Below are 12,639 nucleotides of genomic sequence, written 5' to 3'. Positions count from 1 at the left end.
GTGCTTTCACTGAGAGTTCCTATGTGTCGTCGCTGTAGGGATCGATGGCCCCTTCAATCATCGTCAACGACACGGTCCAGGGTGAGACTTTCCTCCCCGGATAGATTTTCGTGTTCGGCGGCATCGCACTGCAGGCCAATTCGCTTGGCCATCTAGAGCAGATCGACAGCTACACCTCTGGCCACCAGATCAGGTTCGGAAACCCGAACTACACGGCTGACCTTCGCGGAGACTTTATCTTCGATGGATTCGGGCCTGCGCCAGGAGCACCGGACAGTCACGACGGGCATGGCTTTGTCCTGCTGTCGAACAACACTCAGGATATTACCCCTGCAGTAGCCCCGGACTCAAATCCGGAGCGGGCTGCGTCGCCTAAAGATGGAGGGCTAGACTCCGTCCCACAGGCTGCACACTCATCGGTGGTGGAGCCGAACACGGGTCTCACCTCTGTGATGGCCTGTGACTTTGGACCCCCGGATTCGTATCCGTTTGTTGGTTCCAGTCCGCGCACTCTCAAGCCAATCGAGCCAGGTTGGGCGCCGATAATGGAGTTCACTGCTGCGGATATCTTCCAGCACTCGCCCTTTGGTGACATGCTGAACTCGTTAAAAACTCTCTCTTTGACAGAAAATTCCGGGCCAAACTATGTCCGGCTGGAGTGGGAAGCAGGCGACGAGGAAATTCGTTACCCACCACCACCCACTTAATAGCCACGGTTGATGATTGAACTGACGTGCTTGACTTCGACTCCGAAGGCATCGACGGTATGGACGACGATGCATGAGAAGATTTAGAATCTATGGGGTGCCGGACTTCCGCCACGGCACACGATATATACATGGTTGATACACCCAAGAAGGATGACGATGATAATCCGGAAGATAAAACACCCGGGTAAAAGCCAAAACGGCGGCGCAGACGCCGCTCAAAGTCCAGCAAAAATAAAAATAGTGATAAAAGCGCAAGAAGGATTGACATACCATTAAACCCTGAAGGCAATAACGACAACATGGACCCAGCGATGGAGCAGGACGGGCCAGGTTATGCCAAACCGAGTTCGGAGCAAAAACCCGATCACAATGAACCGGAGGGACGAGCTCATGAAACCGCCCCAGGATAGGAACACAGTCCGGAGAACGACGCATTCATCATTCTGGAAGAACGCGTGGAACGAGACAACCTCCACCGAAATCTTATGGCCACAACGAGAAGTCTAAAAAAGCAGAAGCAACGGCTCAAAGCCGCACAGGAAATGCTTAGTTGCAGATGGAATAAAGTGCTAGACACTGAAGAAAGATATGGTGACGATCGCCATACAAAAAGCTATCCAAAACGCAAACTACTGCCAGAATTCAACGACGAGGCCGTTCCACCAAAGAATAATACGACCAGGAGACCAGACGTACCGCTTCACAACCACAACAGAGCGGCTACTGACGCCGCACACGATCTACGTGAGCATCTGGATAAGAAAGCCGGTGGAACCAGGTCCATCTACGGATCTAAAGGACACACCCCGGCGAGGGACTATGGTCACCCAAACGCTCATACAAGCCACATACCAGTTCGGAATAAACACCGGACACAACAACAGCCGACGGCATGCTACAACACGTCCAGATACAGAGGGGCTGCTCACCCCCTGTGCTTTACCGAAGAAGTACTGGACCATGAATTTCCACAGGGCTTTAAACCTGTGAACATAGACGCATACGACGGAACGACAGACCCAGGGGTCTGGATTGAGGACTTTATCCTGCATATACATATGGCTCGTGGGGATGACCTCCACACCATCAAATACCTTCCCCTCAAACTAAAGGGACCAGCTCGACACTGGTTGAAAAGCCTCCCCGAAAATTCAATTGGGAGTTGGGAGGAACTCGAGGATGCTTTCAGAGCCAATTTTCAAGGGACTTATGTCCGGCCTCCGGATGCTGACGATTTAAGTCACATAATCCAACAGCTCGGAGAGTCTGCCCGCAAGCTTTGGAACAGATTCCTCACTAAAAAGAATCAAATTGTCGATTGTCCGGATGCCGAAGCCTTAGCGGCATTCAAACACAGCATCCGCGGTGAGTGGCTCGCCAGACACCTCGGCCAAGAAAAACCAAGGACAATGGCAGCCCTAACAAGCCTTATGATCCGCTTTTGCGCGGGTGAAGACAGCTGGCTAGCTCGTAAAGGCACCAGCGACCCCAGCACATCCGAAATAAGGGATGGCAACGGAAAACCACGGCGTATTAAAAACAAACGCAAAAACAAGGAAGAGAGCCCGGATAACACAATGGTCAACGCCAGATTTAGGGGCTCTCGACTCGATCAGCAAAAGAAACGATTTAAAGGCAGTAAAGAGGGACCGTCTGGTTTGAATAGTGTCCTGGACAGACTGTGCCAAATTCATGGCACCCCTGACAAACCTGCAAACCACACACACAGAGAGTGTTGGGTCTTCAAGCAGGCCGACAAATTAAATGCCGAACACAAGGGAAGGGAAACACCAAGTGAAGACAAGGATGAACCTCGCCAGCCGAACACTGGGGGACAGAAAAAAATTCCCGCCAGAGGTTTAAACAGTGAACATGATCCACGCGACTCGTACATCCATGAGAAGGCACGAATGCGCACATAGAGACGCGCGCGATATAGAGCCCATCGTACCCACACCTAACTACTGGATGTCTTATCCGATCACCTTCGATCGCTTGGACGGTCGAACTAGTATTCGGCGCGAAGGATCAGAGGCCTTGGTGCTTGACCCAATAATCGACGGACACCATCTCACCCACGTCCTCATGGATGGCGGCAGCCGACTCAATCTAATATATGAGGAAACTGTCCGCAGGATGGGGATAGACCCATCTAGAATTAGTCAAAGCAACACCACCTTTGAAGGAGTGACACCAGGCGTTGAAGCCTACAGCAGGGGCTCCGTCATACTGGAGGTAACATTCGGCTCTCCAGGCAACTCCAGAAGCGAAGAACTACTCTTCATCATCGCACCCTTCCAAAGTGACTATCATGCATTGCTTGGAAGAACGGCCTTCGCCCGATTCAACGCATTGCCGCACTATGGCTACCTTACACTCAAGATGCCCGGTCCACGTGGCGTCATCACCGTTAGCGGAATAACAGAACGCTCTTCATGCGCAGAGGAACATGCGACGACCCTAGCGGCCGGACTATAAGCGGCCTCCAATATAACAAAAAACATGACTGGTCGTTAAGACCATAAACACGGTTAGACGAGTTCGGTAGCCCAGATAAAATTGAACCAGGGCACCGTATATGTAATCCCATAGAGGACACCAGGGGCTATAAATATTTAATAAAGCCCCACACTTGGCTCAACTTTATTAGCAAGCCAACATCTTACACTTTTATTATCCATCGCATACTTAGGTTGTACTCTCCTACGAGTTCTCTTTTTCACAGACAATTTTCGCGCGATGCCCTTCCAGGATACGGCACAACGGAGACAAAGGCGTAGACATGCAGCAGGGCCCCGCTCAACAGGTTTCTTTTTAGATTAAGCCCCTGTGTAAACCTTTTCTATTGCCTCTTGTTGTTTAACCATCCCATGGGTTCCATATCCACAGAGGATACTGTCGTTATTGGCATTTCGCCACGACAGACTTACGCACGTACCTGGAAACACATGGTTTATAATGAATAGGCATTCTTGAGCCCATCATCTGTTATAAAGTCCGAATACCTTCGGGAGTGTTCGGCGTCATGAGTTTGGCCTTATATGCATCAGCTCCGAATCATGTCTTTTATCAAATGTTGGGTTTGCCCGGCTCCTGGGTTTGCCGCCTTACGTTTCGTTATTATCGGCTAAGGTGGCCAAAGGAGAACTACTGCGATTGTGCCATGGTTATTCCGGATGAGCACCTTAGTAGAGAAAGCCGAAAACTGACTGTCATGATACAGCGAGAGACTGATCAACCACTCGAAGACTTATCGGAATCTTTAGGATCCCTCCGCATTAACGAAGGACCGTTTTCCGGTCATGTACACATGCGCCTATATTCGGATGCAAGCGAAAGTACCAGGGACTACATAGTAGCCCCACCATTAGACTCCCATGGCTAAGCGAAAGTGTTACAGCTATATAGTCCGGTTGCCTAGTTCGATGTGCGATCACCTCTTTAATGGACCAAGATGTTGGATCAAGTGTGACTATGCATATTCTTTCTCGAACACCCCCGCATTATAGGGCTGGACTATTCTGTTACCGGTAACAGAATATTATTCTGTTACTATCCAGCCTATAAGGGAGCAATGTTGATTTTCTGAATTGAGAGAGAGAAAATAAGCCTACGCACCCACGACCCCCACCTCCGGCGACCCGCCATGCCCCCTGCCTCCCACCTCCGGCGACCCTCCGCGCCCCCCGCCTCCCGCCTCCTGCGACCCGCCGCGCCCCCCGCCTCCCACCTCCTGCGACCCGCCGCGCCCCCTGGCCTCCACCTCCGGCGACCCACCACGCCCCCTTCTCCCACCTCCGACGCCGGGCCACGCCCCCCAGCTCCCACCTCTGACGAGGCGCCACGGCCCTGCCTCCCACCTTCGGCGATGCGCCACGGCCCTGCCTCCCATCTCCGGCGACGCGCCGCCCCTGAACCCCGTCTCCTCTCTCGCGCCGCCCCCACTAGCCCCAGAACGCGGGCGTCCCTCCCACGGAGCCAAGCTCGCGCACCGCCGTCCCTCCCACCGCGCCGAGCTCGCACTCCATCGCCGCTGGTGCCCCCATCCTCGCGCCGTCCGTGACCCCTCCACTACACTCCTCTGCTGCAGGAACACGTCAGTTCGTGTGGAGCATAACAGTCCGTCAGTTTGATAGTTCGTCAGTTCGCCGATGGGATCCGCAGGTCAGCCACTCATCTCCCACAAATTACACTTAAATCGTGTGCAAATTTGTAATCAGTTCGTGTGTATGTGTCAGTTCATCTCTGTTCTTGTCAGGTCGTGTTCATAAAATTGTTTTTTGGCTAATTTATTGTTATGTACAGTACATATGCATATTGTTGTGTAGTACTACATGTGTGCATTGATGCGTTCAAATCTCACTTTGATTCCTCCTGGTGGTTCAAGCGGCAGCAATGCTCGCTCCCCAATGGTTGCCCGCGCAATGAGGATACAGGGAGGCGACAGTGGTGGAGTCAGCAGCGTTCCATGGCCTTTGTCTTCCTCGTCGCATCTTTTCTTATAAACAGCGAGAAGAAAACGAGGCATAGGCTTCATGCTCTCCATCTCCTGGTAAAGGGAAGTTAAGCTCTACGGCCACTTGGATGTGGATGCTCACGCTCCTCCACTGGGTGAGCTCCCAGGGCACCACGGGGATTGATATTGTCATCTCTATCCCTCGGCCATGAGGGCCAAGAGGTTGCCTGCACCCTGCTGAGTGAAATGCCACTTCCGACCAGCACCTGGCCTGATGCCGTACGTAGACCGCCGTGCTTTTTAAGATTGCCTGTATGCCTGTACATGAAAAATCTCAACAATTCTGTTTCTTGTCTACATGATTTTGTGCTAGCTTATCACAAGTTCACATTGCATGCTCAATGTAGTAGCTAGATGAAGAAAAGTTATTGTTCTGTAGCTTTGGTCTTACCATTGTGGTGCTTGTGTTATTGCGTGGGAAAATGAAAGAAAGGAGTATTTTTGCAAATCAATGAATGACAACAAAGTTTGCTGTTTCCCCACCCAATTTAGAGCTCCAAAAAAGTTCAGAGTTCAGAGTAGTTGTTTGGAGATGAACAATAAATAAGTATAATAAAACAAAAGAAAAATTTGTAAAAAGTACGACAAAGTTCACTATGCATTTCACCATCAGTACATAAAGAAATATTATATAAAATTCCCTGCTCACAGACTATATTTATAGCCTAATGGTTAGTGTCAAAATGTGTTGTTCTTGTTTCTTTATGGTTGCTTCTTTATTATATGAATATGAATGTGCTAGCTAGCTTAAGCTTAGCAATACCTTTTGGAGTCAATAGGTGTAGCTCAAATAATTCTTGGGCCATTTTGTCATAACAATAAGGCAGGACATGCTAACAAGATGATGAAACCATGTATATATAACTTGATGACTGTCCAAATTGAGAAAATCCTGAAATATGATATGTGCTCTCTTTGTATCAGTTCTTATGCTTGTGACAATTCTGCACTCATAATGTGCTCGGTAACTAGAAAAAAATACATAAGTTCGAAATATACTTACCATGTTTATTCAGTGTTTTTTCAGTGGTTATTGGTTTCCTCTTGAGCAGATGAACTACATTGTCACATTAAACTGCAGGGAGATGTTCCCTCAGTCCTCTCTCGACAAATCCAACAGTACAGGTTCTCCGGCGCGCCAAGTATTGCCGGCGGCGATGCCTGCATCATGGCCCATTGAGGAGATCATGCCCGTCAGTTGTAGGTTTTTCTGTTTGCACATTTATTTGTTTAGCTTTAAATTTTGTTGTTTTCCACATCTGATACTTGTGTTAATGCTTCTATGTGTGCACTTCTGATCCCATTGTGAGTAAAAAGACAAGTGAGATAAGTACTTATTTGGAAAGTTTGCAAGTTCAAACACAAAAACCTAGAAGTTCATTGAAAAAGTTTGGTGTGGTCTTCTCCACCACGAGCCCCAGCGTGGATCACCTGCAGCAGCCAAATCCCGGCGCGCCCAGCCACTGCTCGTGAACCCCGCCTCCATCAGCTCCACTCACCGGAGCCGTCAGTCCGCAGGAGTAGGGGTAGCAGGTTCACCCGACGTGCGACGCCTTCTTCCATCTCCAAAAATCTTGTTTATTGAGTTCAGTTCTTCATCGCATGTTTCACTAGCTAAAAAATGTATGGTGTTCTGAAATTGCTTGCGAACTACTAGCTGAAAAAATAATCCCTCTTCTAGTAAGTTCTGGTTAGAGTTCAGACTATACCAAATGTCTAAATTACATGGTGTGGTCTTCTGTTCTTTCCGTTCATTTCAAGTTAACTATAGCTGAACTTGTGTCATGTTGATACTGAACTTGTGTTTTGGCTAATTCTAAACTGATGCGTATCCAACATTGGTGTTTAAACAATTTTTGGTCCATTGACTGTTTGAACTTGCAACCTTACTGCCTTGAACTATGGTCTAAAAAACTGAACTCATGCAGGTACTTGGTGGTGCAGACTTGGTAGCGGTTATATTTTGGTTCGATTATATATCAACAACAGTGCAATGACTGAAAGATCATCAGTCCAAAATATATGCAGGCACCAAATTCTGCTACTGCTCCGACCACTCATGCCAAGAAAAGGGAGCACAATTCGCAAGGTTCAGAGCAATCTGTCATAGTTGATTCAGTGTCTAGGTCTAGTGGAATCCCCAAGGTGCGTGCAGATTTATGAAATTACTATGTACGGGGTGAGTTTTGTTTGTTGTGAGTAATGGACTAATGGTTATCTGCTGCTCCTTTTTGTCAAGAATTTGTAACGAGTTTCAGTTCTGATTTCACTCGCTCACAGTACCATTGTTCTTCATAGCACACCACCTGTTTGTGCAAATACCTATGAGAGGATACCATACAATGGAGATGAAAAGGTGTGTTCAAAATAATGTCAGACAACCTGCTCCTTTCAAACATTTTGGATAAGTGCAGAAATGAACGTTTGCAAGTTCAAAACAGCTAGTTCAATAAGGTATTCAGAGAGCTTTTTTCAAATAAAAGTTTTCCTGCAATTATCATTTTTCGTGTGTGATCATTTCTCCACTTAGAGCAATTTTCATGTGTGATCTGTACTTTAGGTGCTAATATAAGAATTCGTGTCCTCACGGAGTTCATGTATTACTACCATAGGAGTTCAAAAACTACACAATGAAAAAGTTCGCCCCATAGTACGTTTAAACAAAGATACTCTAGAAATTTTATTGGAAAGAATACTTAACATGAGCGGCATGTTTATTTTAGTGTGCCTAAAGAATGGCCCGACGATGCAAATGCAACCTTTCTTTACTGTTTCTCTTGCTTATTAAGAGCTGAATTGATAACTTATCTTGAACTGAATGTTGCTGCAGTTTGGGGATTTTATATTATATGGCATTTGGGGATTTTGCAGCAGTTTGCCAATAAAGGTTTACACCTCTTCAGATTATGAAAAGCTAGTAAGTTCAGACTCTGGAAGGAGAGATCATCGTTTGTTAAGGTCTGGTGTTTAGTTGGTGGTTATGTGGTACCTACACCGTCACTTTTCATCAAGACCTCAAGAAGAGATATCATCTCAAGGTGAAAAAAAATATCCTTTTATTGCTCTCTTTCTTCTCTCACTCATTCATCTTATTATATGCACACAAAATTCATGTCATCTTGAATTTGTTACACTGGTGCGGGAGCAAAAAACAGATGCACAAGTTCATCTTCAGTGACACGCTAAGTTCAAATTCTAATTTTTAGTTAGTATAATTCTTATTTTTTTAGTTCAGCGCTGATTTCTGACTTCCTCGGCCATCACCACCACCTCATGTAAGTTCGCTGCCGAGAACAAGCACGACCACCTACAGTCTCCGGTGGTCGCCTTGGCTACCCTCGGCCACGAGCTCGTCCACCATGGTTATTCGCACCCGTCCAAGTGGAGCACGGACATCAGTCCATGTAGAATTGAAGCCACCATCTTCACAAAGCAGAATAGTTGTGCTAGTTCAATTTTTTCAGTCCATATTATGTGTGCTATTCAGTACATCTAATGCCAAAGTACAATTGCCTCATCTTCATATAACATTCAGGAATTCAATTTATAATGTTGTTTACTGTCCTATTTTTTTGGTACCAGTAACCTTCCTATATACATATGCAGCATCAGTTCAGCCGCTGTTATGGTAATAAGTACTCCCTCCGTCCCATAATACAAGACGTTTTTGGAGTTCAAATTGAACTGCAAAAACGTCTTACATTATGGGACAGAGGGAGTAGTTTAGTAACTAGAAAAACAACAAAAGGTTGGTTCACTTTATTTTCTCAGAAGCTTTTCCGGTTCACCTTGTAAATGGTTTTTCAGTTGACCTTGTATATGCCTTCTCAGTTCATTGTACATGTTTCAAAAGGAGCTCCCTTGTTTCAGTAGATGTGGAGATTGGTAAAATCTAAAGTTCAACTTTTCTGATGGGGCACTTCATAAAGCAAAGAAAAAACCAAGCAGAGCAAAAAGTGAAGAAAAAGAAAAGAAAACCAAAGTGGTTCTGAGAAGAAAATGCCTACTGTCGAGTAATACATTCTCTCGTTAGTCTATGGTTATTTCTTCAAGAGAATGAAAAAAATAGTGGTACTATACATATTACGTGAGCTGTTCATATAAAAAATGCCTCGGTTTGTGTAACATCAGTTCTAACTTTTATAGCTTGATAAATGATTAGAAATCAATCTGAATTCATTTTGATCCATTCTCTTGTGATTTTAGGCTGAACTCCAATACTTGCATCCGCCACCCTAACGCTGGCGTGTTCCCTCAGTCCTCTCTCGACAAATCCAACAGTACAAGTTCTTCGGTGCACCCAGTATTGCGTGCGGCGATGCCTGCATCGTGGCCAATTGAGGAGATCTTGTGTATTCCACATAGAAGAAATATTGTCAGTTCAAGAATAGAGAATTTCTGTACCAGACTTAATATTAGTTTGGTGCGTATTCTATCTTTAGTCCATGAAAAATCACAGAATAGTTGGTGCGTGTGTAGAAAAATCGTCAGTGCAAGTTTCAAAATTCTGTAACTTTAGATATATCACCTAAATAATTAATGATTTGCAGCGAGTTTCTTCAAAATTCAGTAAAGTTTAGATATATCACCCTAATATCGTCAGTGCAAGTTTCAAAATTCTGTAAGTTTAGATATATCATCAAGAAAAATCGATGAGTCACCATCTGCTTTATATTCATGTTCTCTGTAGCACAAGTAGCAAATGGGATTGACTGGGAGTGATCCCTGGACCATTTTATTAAAGTCCATGGTTTCCAACAATGCTAATGCTACTAGAAAGGAGCTGGAGGTGATGAAGCCTCTTGGCTTCTCCAATTAGCATGTTTGGCCAGTCCTGAAGCTCCTCCTCAAGCTCTTCGATGATGACTGGGCGCCCATCCAGGACGAGAGCTACCGCATCCTTGTTGACACCATACTTGATGGCAAAAGCAATGAACCAATACCTACCACTACCCGTCATGTAAAAAATGCTACTTTCGTTTTTGTTAGCCTTCCTTAATTACCACTTGATGCTCACCTTTCCAATTGCAGTTTCTAAAAAAATTTAGAGCTTCAGTCCAACTATGTTGCTTCTGCGATTATCCATATGTAGAAAATCACACTAAAGATTGTTTTGTTCTCTGAACCTAAACACATTTGTTCTTTGAGCTAAAATGCATTTATTCTCTGAACATAAACAGGATGGCTCTTTGAACTTAAGTGTGTGTGTTCTATGTGTATTATGTGAGTGTTAGAGAACAATATGATGTATTTTGTTCTTGTAGAATAAAAATATGACTTATGCATTGCTTCTTGGCCCAGCTGAGAGAACCCTCACGTTAAAAAGTATAAAGCAGTTTTGAAGCAATTCCTAGTGTCTTTTGAAGCATTCATGGTTAAAAAAGCAACCACAACCTCCTCCGTTTGAGTTGAGCATTGGTCATCGTCCAAGTTGAGGACTAGGTGCCGTCCAAGTTCAAAAAGGGTTGTATGCAAGTACAGAAGTTTGTTTTAATGAGAAAAATGTGGGGTTCTGACAATATTATGTATGATTCATTTGTTCAACCTTAGAACTTGGTGATATTCAGTATATTTTTATATGATGAAGACACACATGAAGTCCTGTGCAAATGGTTATCCCCCTAGTGCTTCCAAGATTCGTATTTTGTTTCTTTAAATGTGTTGTGCGCCTGTTTGATGAGGTAAAGCAAAGTAAAAAAGTGAAAATGTCACTAAAGACACTTGGAAGTACAAATGTAAAAAATAAATAAGTTTTGATTCTCGTCAGGTAGGAAGTTTGGAGAAGAAAACATAAGTTTTTTTAAAAGAAGGGAATGATAAAAATGTAAGTCCGTTCAACTACATAAACCATAAAGGTACGATGTGTGATGACACCGTCAGTAAGGATAAGGATGAGAAAGAAAACTAAAAACTAAAACTAAAAGAACATCGAGTGATTATTTTTTGAGAAGTACAAACTCTCTAGTACCATAAGTACCATAAATAAAAAATAAAAAATTGCATCAGTTCTAACTCAAGGGACATTAAATTTGCAAAAAAAAAAATTGTACCAGTAAAAGTTCGGAGGAAAAAAGAAACTTAATAAATGAAAAAATGACAAGTTCACAACTACAAAAGTTATACGTTCAAACATGACATCTCAGATAAGTTTGGGAGAAAGCTCAAATAAAAGAAAAGCCCACGGAAATTCAAATGGTAAAAGTTCAAGTCGCAAAACGCGAGAAGTCCAGAAACATCATTGCAAAAAAAAAGAGTTCAAAAAAGAAACACACAAAACATTTTCTTTTTGAAAAAATATCAATCAATTCAAGATATAAATCATGCAAGTCCGAGGACTATGATACCGTAAACCATTGAAAAGTTACGAGGAAAACCGTATCCAAAAAAAAAAAGTAAAGTCTAATCTTCGAAAACACGATCAGTACAAACCCATACGGACATCCGTTCAAGTACTTTTTTCGGAACCATTCAAAATTACTCTGTGAAAAATACCTCCTCAGTACACACATACACATAGATCAGTACGAGTACTCTGTTTATTCTGACGTGAAAACAATACGAAGGGTCTCACCGTATTCCAAATTATTCTTCACTAGTTGCGAATTTGAGAAAATGTTCAACATGACTAAGTTTCACATTTTCAATGGCTTTGCGTAGACGTTAAACTGAAATCTTTGGCCTCTTCGAAAGTTTCGCATTTGACAATTCTTTGTGAAATTTCATGGATAAGCAAATAAGCAATCTGGCCCTTTCAAACAGTAAATGGATTTGGATTCGTGGACAACAATAATTGATGGATGCAAATAAGCAATCTAGCCCTTTCTCTCAAAAAATTTAAACGGAAACTTGCTATATACACAATTAAGGAACAAACTGCCTCCTCTGTTTCTTCCCAAATTGGGAAGAACGCAACACAACTAGTACTATGTACAGTATAACTGTGCTCTACTTAGCTCAACGATTAACTCCACATGGCGTCCGCGTCTCCGCCATGCCGCTGTGCTCGCTGTCCTCTCACCACGCTCCAGCGTCCGGTGGCTCGACGAGCATCCCCTGCACCAAAGATCTCATAGTACGACCCGGCAACCATGTCGCCAAACTGTTGCTCGTCGTCGAGCTCCAGCAAGTCGCCTGACAACATGGAGAACAGCGCGCCGCTCAGGATGACGGCCGGCTCCTCCGCTGGGCAAGCTACTGGAAGAACAATCTGCTGCCGCTGGAACACTAAATTGCTGTCATGATTGATAAATTTAGGTGTTTTTTGCAGGTTCAATCTCTGAGTATTTTTTTGCGGGGAATCCAATCTTTGGTTTACCTTATAAAAGTACCTCCTTTCGGGCTCCAACCCATTCATGAGGCCATCGAAGACGAAGCCCGGATCCCTCCACCCTACGCTGTCGTTTGCCAGCGCGT

The 12,639-nt window shown here is 44.5% G+C and overlaps 1 long non-coding RNA gene across 9 annotated transcripts; it reads left to right on the top strand.

Annotated features, from left to right (window-relative positions):
• The first annotated feature begins 4,435 nt into the window (after nt 1-4,435).
• On the top strand, nt 4,436-9,686 carry LOC119340995. Of its 9 annotated transcripts, none has more exons than XR_005164802.1 (5): nt 4,436-4,874; nt 5,098-6,426; nt 7,155-7,680; nt 8,057-8,264; nt 9,433-9,686. It is a non-coding gene; the product is annotated as an uncharacterized LOC119340995 (long non-coding RNA). The 9 variants fall into 9 exon arrangements; XR_005164806.1 differs by lacking the exon at nt 9,433-9,686 and having other exon boundaries at nt 7,155-7,371; nt 7,525-7,680; nt 8,057-9,176; XR_005164804.1 differs by lacking the exon at nt 9,433-9,686 and having other exon boundaries at nt 7,155-7,371; nt 7,507-7,680; nt 8,057-9,176.
• Nucleotides 9,687-12,639: the final 2,953 nt, after the last annotated feature.

The sequence above is a fragment of the Triticum dicoccoides genome, chromosome 7B (genome assembly GCF_002162155.2).
Source record: "Triticum dicoccoides isolate Atlit2015 ecotype Zavitan chromosome 7B, WEW_v2.0, whole genome shotgun sequence".
Taxonomy (NCBI): Eukaryota; Viridiplantae; Streptophyta; class Magnoliopsida; order Poales; family Poaceae; genus Triticum; species Triticum dicoccoides.
Note: the sequence above shows the minus strand (reverse complement) of the source record. Positions and strands in the feature narration are given on the sequence as shown.